Source organism: Culex pipiens, unplaced genomic scaffold (genome assembly GCF_016801865.2).
Source record: "Culex pipiens pallens isolate TS unplaced genomic scaffold, TS_CPP_V2 Cpp_Un0017, whole genome shotgun sequence".
Taxonomy (NCBI): Eukaryota; Metazoa; Arthropoda; class Insecta; order Diptera; family Culicidae; genus Culex; species Culex pipiens.
Window position 1 is genome coordinate 10,226 of NW_026292834.1, and position 19,439 is coordinate 29,664.

Here is a 19,439-nt window from a genome sequence, read left to right on the forward strand (position 1 = left end):
CTGCGACCTTGGTAAAAGCTTTCCTCTATTCTCAATTTAAAGTCTCTAACCTCTCTTATAAATCTACCATTCGTTTCGGCCAGAGTAGCCACTTGCCATCAACCAGCAGCACCGACCGACCTCCTCCTCACCACACTGCCACCGGATCCAGAACACTTTTAATTCTTCCTTCGCAGACGCCGGCCGATTGCCTTCTACTGGCTTCATCTTGGTCTTGGTTCAGAAGTGGTGGAAAAACTCGCCGCACAGAGAAGAAAAAAGAAAGGATAAAGGAGCGGCGAATGGTTTCAATCGAGCGTATAATCGCCGCTTTGTTCACCTCACAGAGACTCCTAAGCCAGTAAGTACCTTCTTGCTGAGAGGCTAACGGAACGTATTCTTGGCTGGCCCCGCTCAATAAGCTCCCTTCTGTGGCTTCCGAATGACGATGGATCCCACGTGCCCTTGTGGAATCTGGTTCGCAGCAGCAGGTTCCGCGATTGGATTTTTCCACGGTGGAGGGCGCGGTCCAAAGGATATTATTTATGATCTGCTGGATTGGAAATGTTGGCGATAGGAACGACGACGATGTCGGGGTGCCAAGGTTCGCGTGGCGTAACGGATTGTGGGATGATGATGTAAGATTATGTTTTTCCTTGTTTATGAGCTGGACGGCGTAATCTGATGGGAAGGGATCGTTTTTCAACCATCTGGGTGGGGTGTGCTGGATGCGATAATGGTGGGTGGTGGAAAGCTTCCTGGGATTCAGGCCACTCCATGGACGGGAAATTCTCAATTATACCGCGCGTAATTGGATTAGTTGAGGCACAATGGAAAATTTGAGTTTCAAAGCAATTGGATGTTAATTTTTTTCACAATTATATTTTATGGACCAACAATAGCAACGATAGTAAAACTAGGACAATTTACCTTATTATGCATTTATGCGTTTCTGTATTCTTCTGGAAAAGTCTGAACCTAGCTAACCGACATCCGGGATCAGCATTCCACATAGTATAACCACTATCCTGGTCAGCCAATACCATCGGTCCAATATAAGGTCCAGAAGACACACACATAAGTGCCAGTAAAACCAAGTCCTTCTCCACCCACACTCTGCACATTCTGTTTGTCCATTCGTGTGTGTGTTTGAACAAAAAAGAAGCCAATTTTCTTTCGTTTATCTTCGGGCGGGAATTTTCCCCAAACCCACGCGTTACTTTCTTGTTCCTTTCCCCGGATCCTGCTAAAAACATCCCGAGGAAGGTGGAAATGGAAACAAATTTCATTGTATGTTGCTCGTGAATGATATTTATCCTGTTTCTTGGGATTTGCCTTGCGCCGAGCAGGGCAACGCCGTCGTTCAAGTCCCCTATTCCCAGCGTGGTCATGGTAATGGAATTAGGTTTTACACACGTGAGCAGTAGAGGTACCTACGTTACTTGAAGCTTTGAAGCATGACTGCTTTTTGCTGTATCATTCACCCTCGGTTTGCGAGTGATGTATGGAAATTGGCTCATCCTTTTTTGCTTGGATGTTTTCCTCGGAAAATCTCTCTCTCCTCCCCAACCAATCCTGAGGCACTGAATTATCCGCACGTTTCGTGGCTGGGCACGGCACAGGGTACCGGGGATCTGTTTGCCATAAATTCGGCGCAAAATTCAATCGCTACGCCAAACAAATGCCATGTTTATTTGCCAACCAGGGGAGAGATCTACAACGGAGCTTCTGCGCTGGAGGAGAAGGAAAAGCTCCATGAACGCGCAAACATGATATTCCCTGGGCCTATGTAAAGTATGCCGAGGATTTACCTCAAAGAGACTGGGGGTTTTCCACGGGTTGTTTCTTCCAAAGCATTTCCCAAGCTGGGAACTGAGACATTTATTCTTGGAAACCACGCTTTCCAAGAAGAAGGCGTTTTTTAACCTTAAAAATTAAAGTTCGATTTTTGTAAACTGATTTGGGCTGTTTCCAACTCTACCATGAACGAAATAAAATTTTACTTCCAAAATTGTAAAAACTTATTTAATAGTAATTCATTTGGTAACGATATCCTGTTGAACGTTATATGTTGAAAAAAATGTGATAATAAAATTTCGTAATTTTGCATAAGCTTAAGATAACTATTTAAATTTTCGGGGTACACCAAAATCCTCAGAGACATCAGTAAATAAGAACCATTGTCATGAATTTGATAGAATCGAGTTGTTGAGGTGGTACAGTGAGGCGTATGAGCAATTCCAGCTCATATCGTGTTTTTTTCTGGTACTTTTGTACCCGACCCTTTCCGATTTCAATGAAACGTTTTAGACATGTTATCCTAGGCATATATAAGCCATTTTTGTGTATATGAAGCCAATTGTACTCAAAAATGACATTTGAGAAGGGCGTAAGTTATTCAAATATTATTGTATTTTGTAATTTAAAAATTACTGTATCTCGAAGCCGTTGCACCGTATCAAAAAGTGGTCAGAGACAAACTTGTAGAAAATTTGATGGGCTTTCTGAAAAAAAAATACACTAAAAGAAAAATACACTCCACTTTTATGAGATTTTGAAATTTTTAAGTCTTAAATTTGAATTTGAAGGTTATGTCACGATTTTTTTTCGTTCTAATTTTTTGTGAAAATTGCCTAAAATGTGACAAAAAGACTCACGAAAAATGCAGGATCCCTAGTAACATTTTAGGTTTTTAGTAGGCCATGAAAGCCTTTTTAGGCCGTATGAGGGTTTTCAGAACCATGATAAAACCTGAGAGTTTAAAAATGTTACTAGGGATGGTATGTCTCTCCTAAAAAAATACAAAAATCATTTACTAAATCGTTTTTTTTTTGAAAAGTGGTCTAAACTTCAAAATTTTCAAATACCGATAGTGGGAATCAATTATGAGCAATGTAATTAAGCTTATATCTGTAAGCCCATAAATCCAATTGAAACGCTGTCTAAGGCAAACTTATGGGAAATTTGACGAGCTTTCCGGTAAAAATATTTATGAGACTGAGAAATCAAGTCTCTCATATAAAAATCGCCAAAAAACACCAAAAAACCTATTTTTTCAAAAAAAATATTTTTTATTCCGCTGTAACTTCACAAGGATTGGACATAGGACAATGGTCAATATGGAGACTTTTATGTAAAATTGTCTAGGGAATCGATTCTCACTATCGGTTTTTGAAAATTTTGACGTCTAGACCACTTTAAAAAAAACCGTTTTAGTAAATGATTATTGTATTTTTTAAGAGAGACATACCATCATGCATTTTTCGTGAGTCTTTTTGTCACATTTTAAGCAATTTTCACAAAAAATTTGAACGAAAAAAAAAATCCTAATATTACCTTTAAATTCAAATTTTAAACTTAAAAATTTAAAAATCTCATGGAAGTGTCGTGTATTTTTCTTTCAGTGATTTTTTTTCAGAAAGCCCAACAAATTTCATACAAGTTTGTCTGTGACCACTTTTTGATACGATGCAACGGCTTCGAGATACAGTAAATTTTAAATTACAAAATTCAAAAATATTTAAATAACTTACACTCTTCTCAAATGTCATTTTTGAGTACAATTGGCTCCATATACACAAAATGGCTTATATATGCCTAGGATAACATGTCTAAAAAGTTTCATTGAAATCGGAGAGGGTCGGGTACAAAAGTACCAGAAAAAATTACTATTTGAGCTGGAATTGCTCACTTTGAGCAGTTTCTTTGGAATGCTCCAGCATATAAATATGTATTGGTGAGAACTGCAGATCGCTGGCATGTTTACACTAGGGCAAAAATGATATATGAGCTTGCTGCAAAAACTGTTATGAAATGTAACATTTTTTGTAGCAAATCCACTGTTGCAGATTTTGATATATATTTTACCTTTGGGTGTATCTAAAGAATGGGTTTTCTGATTTTCTTTTTAATTCAATATGTCTTTATTGAACTTTGATTTCTTTTGGTATGGCTTAATGCTCTTCATCTTTGTTGTATTTTTCGTTTTAACTGATCACATTTATTTTATTTACTTCAAATTGTTTAACATTATTGCATTGAATATAATACATTTAAGTAAAATTAAAAAAAAAATCACTGTAGCAACTAAACCTAACTTAAAACTAGAATAAAAACAAAATATTCAACGTCATTAGAACGAGTAAACGACGAACTGTATTTCAAGATAAATCTTCCAAGCGTTATTACTTGTTCCTGGCGAGTTTTGCACCCATGCAGAGTTGGTGTCATCTCGATGGAAATGTTCAAAAGTTCTTTTGGTGAAAACAGGTCACTACTGCCTTCATCCGTTGATGCTGGTTGGTTTTCCCTCGGTTGCAGACTGAAGCCTGGAGGTGTTGCATATTCTCTGCAACTTTTTGCCGCTGATTCAACGGCAATGGCTGCAGATTAGTGGCAGTGCGTGGCCGAATGGTTACGCTGTCCGCTTTGTAAGCGGATGATTCTGGGTTCGATTCCCATCTGCTGCAACCTTCCATCGGATGAGGAAGTAAAATGTCGGTCCCGGCCTTGGTTGTTAGGCCGCTAAGTCATTCCAGGTGTAGGAATCGTCTCCATGCCATAAGTACAAACAACACACCAAACCAAGCCTACTCCGGTGGAATCGCTGGCGGCGGTTGGACTCGCAATCCAAAGGTCGTCAGTTCAAACACTGGGGTGGAAGGTTCCTTGGAGTAGAAAGAGGTTTGGGTGCTCTCCCCATTCAAGCCTTCGGACTCCTAGGTTCGAGCAGAAACTTGCAATAGAGACCACAAAAGACCCGGGGGTCGTTAATGTGGATGGTTTGATTTGATTTTTGGCTGCAGATTTGGAACCACTCGAGCAGACCCCGCTCCTGGTGACGCCAAAGCAGGAAAATCCACGTCACGTCCAAACTCAGCTCGTTGCAGGCAGCTCCGATTCTTGGTCGAATGGTCGCCACCGCAAATGAAGCATTTGGCTTCGATGTTCTTGTTGATTGTGTTGCAAGCTTGAGTTTTGTGCTCACCTCCGCAGATTGCACAACGACTCTTCATAAAACAGTTCCTTCCACCAAGTCCAAACTGCAAGCAGTTTGAACATTGCGTCAAGTCACGGTGCACTGGACGATAACGTTCCCAAGTCACGATGATGTTGAAAATTGCCCGAACTGCTTTCAGCTCAGACGGCGTTGTCGATCCTTTCTCGAGATGAACCAGGTACAGTTGATCACGATACTTGATGTCCTTGTTGCGTCTAGTAATCTTGAAGACTTCGATCACGTTCAACTTAAGAGTTTTGAGCTCTTCTTTCAGCACACTCACATCCATGTCATACAAGCCACGGATGACCTGTTTCGATCCAGGTAAACGATCGTCATGGCTGTAGTATTCAATCTTTGTGTTGTTCAGGAAATCCCGAACGTAGTTGTAATCCTTTCTGCCAGGTAGCAGAATTTTGACACAAGCGAATGGAAGCTCGTAAAGCACCAGATTTGATACAACCCGGTCAGCCACTTTCGCACCGAATCCGATGATGATGTTTACACAAATATGGGTGGCACCTTTTCCTGTCGTTCAAATTGTTCCTTCTCGCTCACGACCACAACTGGTTTCCAGACGAATTTTTAGCGTCCTTGCTCAAACTGCCTGGCTTTGCAGGTAGCGCATCGGCATTCTTTAGCTTCTTCAAAACTGCCGATCCTGCGTGTGAGGACCGCCTCTTTTTCTTGCCGTGAGGCATTTTTGCACTTTTTAGGAGCTAATATCGAGGAGTACCTCACTGGTTGGTAGTACACAAGGAAATGAGGTTAAGGTCGCTTTTAGTAGTTAAAGTTGGTGAAAAAAATCTTTTCTTCCAAAACGTCTTCTTTAAATCGTTAATAATTCGTCAGGGTTAACTCGGATCGTTTTGTAGTCTTCGACAAAGTTGTTTTTCATAAAATTTTACTCAAGATCTCACACTTGACAATGATCCGATATAGTTAACGCCACCTTTTGGTGGAATTTTGAAATTTTGCTTTTCCCCATACATTTTTGCAGTTTTTCCCATTCAAACTTCAACGATCTATAGCAACCCTTAAACCTTGATTTGGCTCAAAATTGGCACAGTATCTCTTAAGATTTTCCAAAACTATTAATTTTTCTTGTTACCCTATTGTGCATCTTAAAATGTTTTGGAAACTTGTCAATTTTTGTGGGTTTATTCAAAAAAATTACCCCTCAGGGTTAATGTAGATTCGAAAAGAAAATTAAATTTCCCTAAAATTACATATTCCAAAAAAATTTACAATTGGGTAACGGAAAATGGCTGAGTTTTCAAACATTTTTAGTGTTTATTTCGATGAAAAATACGACCACCAGAATGATCCAACTTTGTCAAAGCTTCTCTTCTACCCCGCATGAAATCGATTTGCGGTTCCGGTCGTTGGCCAATGTGTGGCAAAAACTCGTGTTAGCAGCCCCCACTTCGAAACCCACCTCGTTAGACAAAACCTTCCTTATACCCTGGACAAGCATCATCCCCCATGGAAACATCACCACAGACCCACCGAGAGCACAGAAAAAGGGAATATTTATTTGTTTTACGAGGTTATCATCCGGGGCTCATGTTGTCACATCTTCATTGGCTTCGTGTCTATCCATGAGGAAATTGAGAGGGGGGGGGGGGGGGGGGGGAAAAGTCGACACAGCATTATATTGTTTCTTCCGGATTAGCCCCGGGTTGTGGTTGATTTCTTCTGCTGCTGGTTTCGATCCCCGGGCAACAAGCTGGCTGCCAGAGATGGTTGACCTTTTTGGGAAGACGTTGGTTGTGGGAACGTCTGTTGGTGAGAAAGATTAACAAAGTGCCAGCTCAATTAGGTGGGAATTGATAGAAGAAGAACTTTTCAAAATGCTTGATCCAAAAATACAAAGTTGTGTTTGCATTCGCACTCACAATAAAAAAAACTTGAGCTGTGAAAAATCCCTCACTTTGCTGACGAGCACTCAACCGGAAAATCCAAAGTAATTCCGCTCGACCCCAGTTCTGACCCACATTTCGACTCTGGCCAGAGAGTGAATGATGCACTTGTAATTTTCCACTCTTCTAACCTAATCATGGCCACGAATCGCGAGTTTTTCCTCCCCGTCGTAACAGCTCTTTTCCAACGTCCATAATTGTACTGTACAACATTTTCCGTACTTCCGGGCACAAAGTGCTGCTCCAAAAGAGGACGCTCCTCGTGCCACCGTGCCAATACCGAAAAGATCCACCCAAAACCCACCCCTTCGCCCCTTTTCTGAACAGGTTGCTGGCGGAAAATTATTCTCGTCCGAACGGACCCTCAAATGTGGGTGGGCGCAGAGAGGAAGAAAGGATGCCATAAAGCTGAGTGAAGTTGGTAAAGCAACTAAAATAAACATATGTATAGCCCGGCCCGAAATAGACAACCGGAAAAGTGTTTCCCGGCCACCGCCGTGGCGAAGCGAGCTTGTGTTTCAGCACAATCCCTTGAAATGCGGGCGCTGCGCGCTGGCTGGCTGGTGTGCTGCCTTAACGACAGGGAAGGGTGGAAGTTTTGGGACTTTGTTTATATTTTTGGTAGTAGAATTTACTCAACACGTTAATTTTCAGAAAAAATCCCTTGAAAACGATTTTTAAATCTTGTAAATCCGTTGCATCAATGAAAACAAAATCAATTTTTGAAACGAGCTTTGAGTAATATTAACAAAATTCTTCTCTCAGGCAGAGTGTTACAGTAAAACTACTGTAAAGTCTTAAAATTGTGAAAATTTCGAATGGTTAGAGTTGACTCTACTAAACTGTTTTTTTTTACTACGAGCTGATTTATTGAGTTGATTTTGAAACCATGACACACAAATCCACATAAAATATCAAAAAACAAAGTTAACTTTATGGCTATCGGCCACTCTTGCTAGTACCAACCACCAGTGGCTTTCTTTGAACTACAAGATATTCGTCACCATGGTCTCCTAAATGTTTGAGTACGGCACGGAGCGACGGTGCCGGATACCCATATTTACAATTAGTATTTTGTCACAAACTATTAAATACCTGATAAGCTGAAAATCCATGTGTTCGTCGAGATAATATTTTTAAACCGTCATCTATACCGATCACCGATACCGATCAACAAAAACAGTACATTGATTTCCAAATTTCAAGCTTTTAAGTGCTCTAAAACCTGCTGACCCTATTTAAACTGTAGTCCCAATTCGCCCCAGATGACGGAACATACTTTTCTTGTAGAAGACTATGGATCGCAACTTTTGACGTCAAAAACCTAGAGGCGTGATCTAAAAATGCTTTAAATTGAAATTTTGCTCAAATTTTTTTAAATACTCTATTTTTCAACTCGCTGATAACCATTCAAACAAACACAACTTCATTTCATCTATTTTATAGACTGTATTTAAAATGTAGTTCGTTATGGAGATATTTTAGCATTTTTTTAACTCAGCAAAATGAAGATAGCCGAATTTTAAATTCAGATGAGGAAAATATTTAAAAATTTGAATTTGCCAGCTATTTTAAATTGACAGCTTTTTAGATGAAAAATTCTGAAATTTCTTATTTTTGAGAAACTTTTAAATAAACTATTATATTTCAATAATAATATCTTTTTTAATCTTTTTAATCAGTGTGACGAATTCTTCTTCAATAACATCAGATTATTTTAGTTTGAAATGTTATTATCAGAACAGAATATTACCCCTTAACATTCAGCTCAAGGACACCAATAAGAAAATATTTTTCAGCACATAAAACTTGACTAGTTAATCTTGAAAATGATTATTTGTTGGCTGAGTTAACTTTTAAAAAAATAATTATTTGCTTTTAAAATTGAAAAGCAAAATTTAAATTAAATTAATAAATATTAATTTTCATTTGCAGTGATGCCATAACATTTTTAAGAGGTTATAAAAATTATTACCAGTTTAATCCTTTACTGCCCAAATTTATTTTTCGATTTTTTTTATTTTTCCCGTGTTCAGGAGGTCATTTTGAGCAATTCTTGTTCTTCGAAAAATTTTACTTCTATTGTTTTATGTTTTTCTTGTTTAATTTTTAGTTTTTTTATTTGCATTTATCTTGTTTAGTTTATGTTTGTTTTTGGTAGTACATATTTGGCCTATTCTACCACCTCTTATCATTACATTTTACCTATCTAATTTGTTCATGATTTTACAGTCAATTCAATTTTTTGCTTGTTTTTCACATTTTCTGCTATAAAATGGCACCAGTATCATTGAAATTGTAAAAAATGTGTAGAGGCAAAGTCTGGGACGCTAGAAAAATTACTGCATACTTATTTTTACTTAAACTATAGGAAATGTTAGTAAAAAACACAGCCAATGTTGACCCCTAAAAAAAATTTTTTTTAAAACATTGGTAAAGTTACATAAAACAAGTGAAATTTCCAACCCCTGAATTTTCCAAAATTTTAAAAGTTCTTCTTTCCAATGCTTTTTAAAGATGAAAAATTGGTTGCAAAATGGACTTTTGGCGATTTTTTAAATCGAAGCCCGTCTAAAGGTGGGGTTGGGTTGTAGAGGGTTAATACACCGTAAACCCGAGTGTCATTTATAGGATTTTAATTTATTTTTGGAATATTTACCAACTCTTAACGTTTTTCTCAAGATTATTATTTTTAAACATGTACTGTCCATGCACAATTTCTGAAAAAAGTTTTTTGAAAAGTGCTTTAAATTTTTATTTTGAATTCCGTGGTGACTATCACATAGTTTTTCTTGTTAAAATCAGATTTAAGGAGTGCAAATTTTATGTTTACGTCAATTGTACCATCGCAATTTTGCCTGAAATTTGTTAAAACTAGCTAGTTTTGTAAAATTTTAGATTCATATTGCATTTTAATCTGAATTCAAAGCACGAATCAAAAGTTTTCACATTTTATATGAAATTTGTTTTACTGAAAATGCCTATAAATTTGAATTTTTTTTTGAATAACATTTCAAAAACGCATAATATTTATCATTTGCAACTTATTTTACCTTCTCCTAGTGGGAAATTGTCTTAAGAATCCGAAAATGCATTTGGTTTTTCGATTCGAAATCATTGACACTTTGAGAATATTAAAATAATGCTATTCATCAACATTTTCTTTTCTGTAAGTTTTTTGAAAACTTTCTCTTACTCTTGTCTATTCCATAGTTATAAGTAGGCTTAGTGATTTTTCACGCTCAAAAATTGCAAATTTCACGGGGACCTAAATTTCAAAACACCAAATTTCACGGAAATTTCGCGGAACGTAAAAAATATTAAAAATAACTATCTCAGAAACTACTTTTTATGCTTTATTATATATTGTTTTCAATAAACTTAAAAAATCTTAACTTTATTTTTACGTGACACTAAAAAAACGTTTAGTAATTTAAAAAAAATCACTTATTGTCATTTATTGTGCTGCTTTTTTAAAGTTCGACTAATATAGCTAAACAGTTTTCGCTGATTTGCTACTATTTTATTCTTTTCATTTTAGTAAATTTCATATCAAAGCCAAATTCAACAAAACAATCTGACAATTAACATAACTTTTTTGCGACATTTTGCCCAGTTGAAAATATTTTTTGTGTTTTCATCTCACTTTTCAAAAATTAAATTTAAAATCAATAGGCAAACATAATTTAATCTGTAACGAAATCTTCAAAATGTTTTTCAAAATCCGAACAGAGAACATACTTTTTTTTTAATTTCCACGGGAGCCATTCACCTAAATAATCAAATAACGTAAAAATTGAACAGGTGAAATGTTCTTAAAAGGTGACTTTAAAGATAAAACAACTAAATAGAAAAAAAAAACTAACCAATAAATATTAATTTAATGTTGAACAAACTAAGCATGGTTATTTTAATTTCTTTCAAAATTATATGTTTCAAATATAAAATTAAATAATGATTAAATTGTTATTACGACTTATGAAAGTATTGCTAAATTAAGTTAGTTTCCCAAGTATAATTGATAAACTTTTTTTCAGAGTATCAAGTAAATGGCAATCAATTTTCTTAATATTTTTCTTTACTCTGATGAAACTCAATTTTTCAATCTATTTTTTTTTTGCTCCTCCGGTTAAATCATTGACCGGAGGAAAGGAAAGATGACTTTTTTCACTCACTTAATATTACTTTTACAAGAATGTTTGCTTTTTATTGATTTCTAAAAAAATCAATAAAATTTAAAAAAAATCTTTGCATTCTTTAAAAAAATAACACAATACACTTGTTCAATCAAATTAAACAAGTTTCGGTTGAAAAATACAAAATTTATAAAAAAATCGAGATTATATTTTTTTCTTTGACTGATTTTTGTTAACATCATTTAAGTTTTCGCAGCATTCACTTTTTAGTAAATGTTCTATCAATTTCATGTTAATGTAGGTTTTGCTAACAATTTTTCAAATGGTTCATATCACACTTTTCAATTGAAAACTTATAAAATTTACTTAAAAAGTCTTTAATGAATGAAATATTGATTTTGTTATTATTTTAAAGAATTTATTTGAGAAAATTGATAAATTTCACGGGATTTCACGGAAATCTTCAAATTTCACGAATTTCACGGTGTCCGTGAAATCGGGAAAATTCACTAACCCTAGTTATAAGTATTAATGTTTTCGATTGAATTACGATGTAAAATACAGCTGAAAGGAACACCAAAACTCTGTTATCTACCTTAATGAACTCATTGTAACTTGATTATTCACAAATAAAACCGAATGGAAATTGAAAAAATCAATTCTTGAAGAACTTTGAACACTTCTCTACTATGGTCAGTAAGATTCCATACCATTCCGTACGTATTACATTTGTACTTTTCATTTTGCGGATGGATCTTAAATTGAAAGTTCACTCGTTTTACGGAACTCAATGATTTATATTGATTTCAAAAGGCCCTCCCCGTGCCATACCTTCACTCTTAGGAGACCCGGGAGGCGGAGTCTTGTCGCAAAAAGAACGATACACACCTGTGGATCCGTTGACAAAACCGCAAGGTTTAAGAGGGCCACATTATAAGGTGTTATGTCGATTCCGTTATAATCGTTATTCTCTTTTGACCCTTTCAAGTCAAATTGAAAAATTGTGCGTTTTTTCGTTTTTTTGTTATATTTCATTAAATTGATTAGATTTGATTAGATTTGATTAGATTTGATTAGATTTTATTATATTTGATAAGATTTGATTATATTTGATTTGATTAGATTTGATTAGATTTGATTAGATTTGATTAGATTTGATTAGATTTGATTAGATTTGATTAGATTTGATTAGATTTGATTAGATTTGATTCGTTTTGATAAGATTTCATTAGATTTGATTAGATTTGATTAAATTTGATTAGATTTGACTAGATTTGATTAGATTTGATAAGATTTGATTAGATTTGATTAGATTTGATTAGATTTGATTAGATTTGATTATATTTGATAAGATTTGATAAGATTTGATTTGATTAGATTTGATTAGATTTGATTCGTTTTGATAAGATTTCATTAGATTTGATTAGATTTGATTAAATTTGATTAGATTCCCAAGTAGCAAGAAAAACATCGCTCTTTATTTTGTTGTTCAACAATTGCTGCAAAAGTGTTTTTATTCGTTAATTATTGAACAAGTGTCAAAAAATTTGGTCAATTGTTCACATTTTGATCAAAAAACCATTGTTCAACATGGCTGTGTAACACAAATGCCAAATCTAGCAACGGATTACGAACAGTTCATTTTGAAGTTTATTCTGACCTCAATTCAACATGCTTGTAGAACTCGAAAAGCAAAATTACATTTGCAGACATGATGTTTCATTTCAGTTTGCTAAACGTGATAACATAGTAGATTTGACCTTTGGCTTCGGCTGGGATTTCTCGTAAACAAGTTGTTTATGTGAAGTTCGCGTTCGTGTTCTAAACACCGAGCAAGGACATGTTGACGAAACAAGCAAGGATAGTTCTAAAAATAACTTGGTAAAACCTAGATGACCGCAGACTTCTTATTGACGTTTAGGCCTGCTCATCCAACATAACCCCTCGTGGAAAGAAGCAGACGCGCGCCCGGACTTGACATTTGGAGTGATCTTGAGTTCTATACTTGCCCTGAGCATTGTTCATCAAAAAGAAAAACTGAAAATGCAGCACCGGAACCAGCAGCAGTAGTAGAGTAGTAGTAGTAACAAGCGATGTTAATTAGCACTCAAACATAATAGAAAAAAAAAAATTCCCAAAGGCATAATTAAGAAATTGAATGATTTTTTATGGTTGATATTTTTTTATTATCCATCATTCATAAATGGCGTATCCCTGTCCAAACTAATAAATTACAAAAAAACTGGTAGTTAAATATCGTAAAGCGACATTACTCACAAATAAAGGATTAAATGAAGAAAAAATAACTTTTGAGCGAACACTTTGAACGTATTTTATGAAAAGCCTGTTAAACATTCTTGTATGCCACGATATGTTCTTGAACGGTTATAAAAACGTTTGCCTAACTCCCTCCTGAATCTTAAAGGCAGAATGTTGCTAAACGGTTCTAACGACGTTATCCAACCCGGTTCAGAATCTTATAGTCAAGAGTTCTTATGACATGTTCAACAAACGTTCTCTATGCAAGTAGGAAGTGCGCTGGTAAACCTTAATTAAACCACGCACATTTCTAACGGGTTAAGAGATGTTCAACAACAGAAAAACGTGCGCTTTTTCCAGCGTTCAAGAGTTCTCAGGGACGTTGGGAAAACATAGTAAATGAGTTCAACAACAAGTTCGGAAATCTTTTGGCGAACAAAGTGTGCTACTTGGGTTTGATTAGATTTGATTAGATTTGATTAGATTTGATTAGATTTGATTAGATTTGATAAGATTTGATAAGATTTGATTAGATTTGATTAGATTGGATTAGATTGGATTAGATTTGATTAGATTTGATTAGATTTGATTAGATTTGATTAGATTTGATTAGATTTGATTAGATTTGATTAGATTTGATTAGATTTGATTAGATTTGATTAGATTTGATTAGATTTGATTAGATTTGATTAGATTTGATTAGATTTGATTAGATTTGATTAGATTTGATTAGATTTGATTAGATTTGATTAGATTTGATTAGATTTGATTAGATTTGATTAGATTTGATTAGATTTGATTAGATTTGATTAGATTTGATTAGATTTGATTAGATTTGATTAGATTTGATTAGATTTGATTAGATTTGATTGAATTTGATTAGATTTGATTAGATTTGATTAGATTTGATTAGATTTGATTAAATTTGATTAGATTTTATTAGATTTGATTAGATTTGATTAGATTTGATTAGATTTTATTAGATTTGATTAGATTTGGTTAGATAAGATTAGATAAGGTTTGTTTAGCTTTGACACTCGTTTTAATAGATTTTGTTAGATTTGATTCGAAAGATCAAATACAGATATAATCTTGCAGTTTTTCAGTATTTAAAAAAATCTTTTTAGGAAATCTCTTTCAAAAGTCAGTTATATCTCATCCTATAAAAAAACAGTTCAGTAGAGATCCCAACACTTCCATTCGCCACCGTAATCCTCACAACAGAGCACTCCACTGTTCACGAAGCGCAAACAGAGACAGAGCCAGCAGCAGCGGAAAGAATTTGAAGCATCATCAGGCTTCAGTATCCTCCTGGCGGTTGGGTCCCGGCGATCCTGGCTTGGTTATAGCTGGTGAAAGCAGCGTGGGGGGTTTTTCCTCGCTTGAAAAATAGATGAGATAAGGGAGTTGGCAGGAAAAAGAGCAGAATTGCACCGAGATTTCCTTTCACCACCGCTTGGAGGACTTTTCCGATGGGGAGGAAATGGAGTGGGTACAGCAAGGGGATGGTTGAAAAACAACACCATTACCTCGTCATGTAGAGCTTTAAAAGCTACTTTTTTGTCAAGTTTCCGTTCGCTGGCAGGATATTGAAGGAGCAGCAACTGATTCGATATTTTTTCCTGCTCCAGGACAAAACTCTTTTTTCTTGTGTGTGTGTGTGGGACCAGCAAGGAATTTTTTTCATTTTATTCTCCCTCATCTAACGGCTTCCATATGTTTCCGATGACAGCGACTGGCAGCGTATATTGGCAAGTTTTTCCCCGTTTCGAAACTTGTTCGACCGGCACAATATGCCATCGGAGACACGTGTCTTGCAGAGATTAGTCGAAGAAAAACGGATGTCCCGGGGATGAAGACAGCGCACTTGGGTTACGCGCATTAAGCTTTATGGGGTCAATTCGATTCCGGAAGAAAGGAAAATTGATGGTTTGAATTAGGTTTCTGTTTCGGTAATGAGCTCGTAATGGCGAAGGGATTCGTTTTGTGCGAGAAGTTTGTTGAAATGGGTTGAACGATGAGGGTTGAATGTTCTAATAAAATATTGAAGTTTTTGCTACTCCATTGTATAGACTTTCAACGACTTCACTACTTCCACGATCGAAATGCGCATAAACTTAGTTAATCGTCAGCGCGAGCTTTCATGTCGACATTCGCGCAGGTGAAAGGAAGGTCGCCGTGTGGCAAAAACATTGTAAACATAGAGCTATCCTACCTGAGATGTGGTCATCGCGCGGAATCTCCTCTGGTCACAAAAGGTGCATCGGCGGCTGGCTGGTCCCTCCTTAAAAGGAAGCTTCCCGACTGCAGTTTCGCTTCTGGTCAGGTCTAATTTAATCGTACATTCATTGGCTTTGAGCCGCAGATTCAGATCTCGGGGAGGATGACCAATTTGCTATGCCGATGCGGGGAAGGGCGCGGAATGTATGAATAATAAGAAATTGATAGAATGTGGCCTTTCTAGGATGGCTAGAATGTGAGCCGACACCGACGCCGGTCCGAGATCGTCTTCCTGAGCGGGCATAATTTACGACCGGTCCCCGGTATCGGACTTGTTGTTGTTCTACAAGTTTAGACCAACATGGGGCTGCTGTTAGAAGAGAACTCTACGATTCCATAGATACTTAGACTTCAACAAATTCTTAAACTGTCTTTAACAAAAATAAAGATAAAAATTAAAATCAGGTTTCAAAATAAAATATGTTACTAAATCAAACCATACTTAAAAATTAAAACATAAAGATTTCTCTGTGTGCACAAGAAACTAGCTGCGACATACTTGTAGTGCATCAAGAATTTCTCACTATCGCGTACAGACTTTCGTTTTAGAGAACAAGCGTGTTTTGCACATCCTGCTAACAAGGTCTCCAAGAGTTTGCTACAAAGTATGTTTCATTTGTTGCGTGCATTGCTTCAAGGTGGCTCCTAATTATATTCAGTTGCATGAAAAATTTAAAGTTTTTCTGAATAAGTTGAAGATCCCAGTTTGTTGTAGAGTTTCTTCAAATAAATTTGTCAAATCGCAGCTGACTTTTCAATTTGATATTGAAATGCAAAAATCCAGTAAAAACAAAAGCAAAAGCAAAAGCAAAAGCAAAAGCAAAAGCAAAAGCAAAAGCAAAAGCAAAAGCAAAAGCAAAAGCAAAAGCAAAAGCAAAAGCAAAAGCAAAAGCAAAAGCAAAAGCAAAAGCAAAAGCAAAAGCAAAAGCAAAAGCACTCAGTGACAAATTTTATACAGATAACTGAGATCTGCCAGATAATTGTAATCATTGAAAAAGTACATAAATATCACTTAACATTCTTAATCTACATAATTTGACCTTTTCCTATTCAAATTTGTATCAATTTGTTTTTCAAAGTTTCCACATTTCAATTGCAACCGACTGTACAACACAGCGGTAAAGTGCGAAATAGTTTACAAACTCAGCTGGAATGCTGGTTGCTGCTAGCTGCGTGTGCAAAAAGGAAAGTGTTGCACAGCAGCACACACTCGACACTCGGATCCACGCACAAACTTCATCCCGGTGCAGCTCGGTGCAACAATGTTGCCCGCCGGGAATGTACCGCTCGGCACGTTTGTTGAACAAGCTTTTCGTGAATGCTCGTTATGGAAGTGGCTAATTGTTGAAAGTAAGTGAAATGCGCATAATTGTTAATGCAGTTCAGTCTAGTCAAATATTCCAGTGGTGATTTTCTAAGTTTCATTTTATTAGCTGCACGACTGATAATGATAATTTCTGTAGTTCAAAAAACATGTCCTCCCCAAGTAACTTTTTTTTCCAGGAGTACTACAAGAACTCTTCAAGATAGCAACAGCATAGCAGTTTGGAACGCGGTAGGATAAAATTCTCTTCAAAACTTCTTCAGGAGTTTGGAAGAGTACTTGAAGAGAGTTTTATTCTACCGCGGTCCAAACTGCTATGCTGTAGCTATCTTGAAGAGCTCTTGTAGAACTCCTGGAAAAAAATGTTACTTGGGTCGTGATTCCCAAGAGTGTTTCATCAGTATACTTTTACTTCAAATCCAATAAAACTTTAAGTAGCCTGAAGCTAACTAGAACTGACTTGCAGCGGAGCGTAGCTTGATGGGTGGTCAGATAATAGAACATGAACAAGTTTATTAGCGATTTTCCTACTCTCATTCGTCCAATCCATTGTGTTCCACGCAGCAATTGATCCTTCTACAAAAGCTCGGTCCGTATAGCTTCGAGAGCTGCCCCAGCTCCAGGAGAGCAGCAAAAAAGGGCAAGAAATCGTGATTTATTGTTTTCTATTTTGCTGTGTTTATAAATAAAGCGAGACAGAGAGCGAAAAAGTGAACCCGGTAATTTTTTATTTACTTTTATTGTTTTCCGCTAATAAATCGTGAAGCCCCAAACAGAGCTATCCGACGCACACATCGCGACGTCTTGTGTTTTTTTTTAAGTAAAGTGCACTGTGAATAAGTTGCCGGGTTGTGCCTTTGGATCTTTGGAGCTGGTTAAGGAGGGTTGCACATGAAGGTGGTCATACGTGGTCAGAGGAGTTTTCTAGGGTGGTTCTACAGTGGTTCTATGGACAGAATATTCCCAAAGTATTGTGCTTTCACGTCAAATTAATTCAAAGAAGGTTCTTTACGTTTTCAAAAATCGACTTTTCTTTTTATCTTTTGAATTGGATGGAACTTTGTCCATTTCAAAAGAAGCAATTTTGCGTCATTAGTTTTTCCATAAAAGTCTCTATACAGTTTTGGGGGCTGGCTATACAAAATGGCCATTCGTTTTTTATCATTCTTTCATGCGGCGAAAAGAGTCAAAAATCAGGAATGCAATCTTTAAAATAATGATAATTAGAACCACCCTATCCAGCACCACCTTCACTTGCCAGACCGGCTCTCGCAACGTCGGGTTTTGAGCTTTATTATCTTATTACGTTAATCAATTTGACTTATAATAGCAAATTGGAGTAATTGCTTTCGTCCAACTTCGGCCCCGCGCAACACGACTTTCGCGCGCGCAGTCTTACATGTCGAACAAACTTCTCCTTCCGTGGCGTGACCGGTCCAAATATGTGAACAAACAATGTTTCCTCAACCCCTCCACCCGTCGTCGATGACTTCGTATCCAAATTGGCCGGGACGGATTCGTCGTAACAGTAACGAATTCATTAAAACATTCAAATTGTGATTTACGATACCCCGCGGTTGTCCGGGTCCTTCTGTTGGTACAGGGATTCCATTGTTTCCAGGCTCCGAAGACCCTTTGGAGGCCATTATTTTACGCTTTATAGTTCAAGAAGCATCCCGCCCTCCAGAAGCAGCGTGGGCGTGCTGGCGAGGGTGGAGTCCGTTCGCGATTCAGGATAAGATAATTAATATTTGCACCGAGTTTGCTTTTGTTCACGACATGGTGGAACCTCCCGTTGTCTTGGCTGGCCACTGGCACTGGGCAGCGCAGACTTCATTTGATCTTCTGGTGGAGGTCCCCCTTCAGCAGCATTTGCACTATGCATAATTCTCTCAGTAGTAAAGATTGGTCGGGAAGAAAATTGGACGGAAGTTAAAACTCTAATTTGTCCTTTGTCCTTTGTCCTTTGTCCTTTGTCCTTTGTCCTTTGTCCTTTGTCCTTTGTCCTTTGTCCTTTGTCCTTTGTCCTTTGTCCTTTGTCCTTTGTCCTTTGTCCTTTGTCCTTTGTCCTTTGTCCTTTGTCCTTTGTCCTTTGTCCTTTGTCCTTTGTCCTTTGTCCTTTGTCCTTTGTCCTTTGTCCTTTGTCCTTTGTCCTTTGTCCTTTGTCCTTTGTCCTTTGTCCTTTGTCCTTTGTCCTTTGTCCTTTGTCCTTTGTCCTTTGTCCTTTGTCCTTTGTCCTTTATCCTTTGTCTTATTTCTTGATTTAAACTTCAAAATTTAAATGTCTTATTTTCACTTGTAAAATGATTCCTTCAAAACTCGACCCACTTTTTCCCAAGTCCAGTCCTTAGATGTTTCACACTGTCGCTGCTTCTGCCCCCAGGCCATTACCGTCTCCGAGAAGAGTCCTTGAAACGGAAACTCGCGGAGGGAAAACATTCTCATTTATTCATCGACGCGCGCTCGCTCGCCCTGCAAGGCGACGCTTTGCCTTTGCGCGAGCTTTTGCTTTTATCTCGGGTGAGAATTGCTGAGGATTC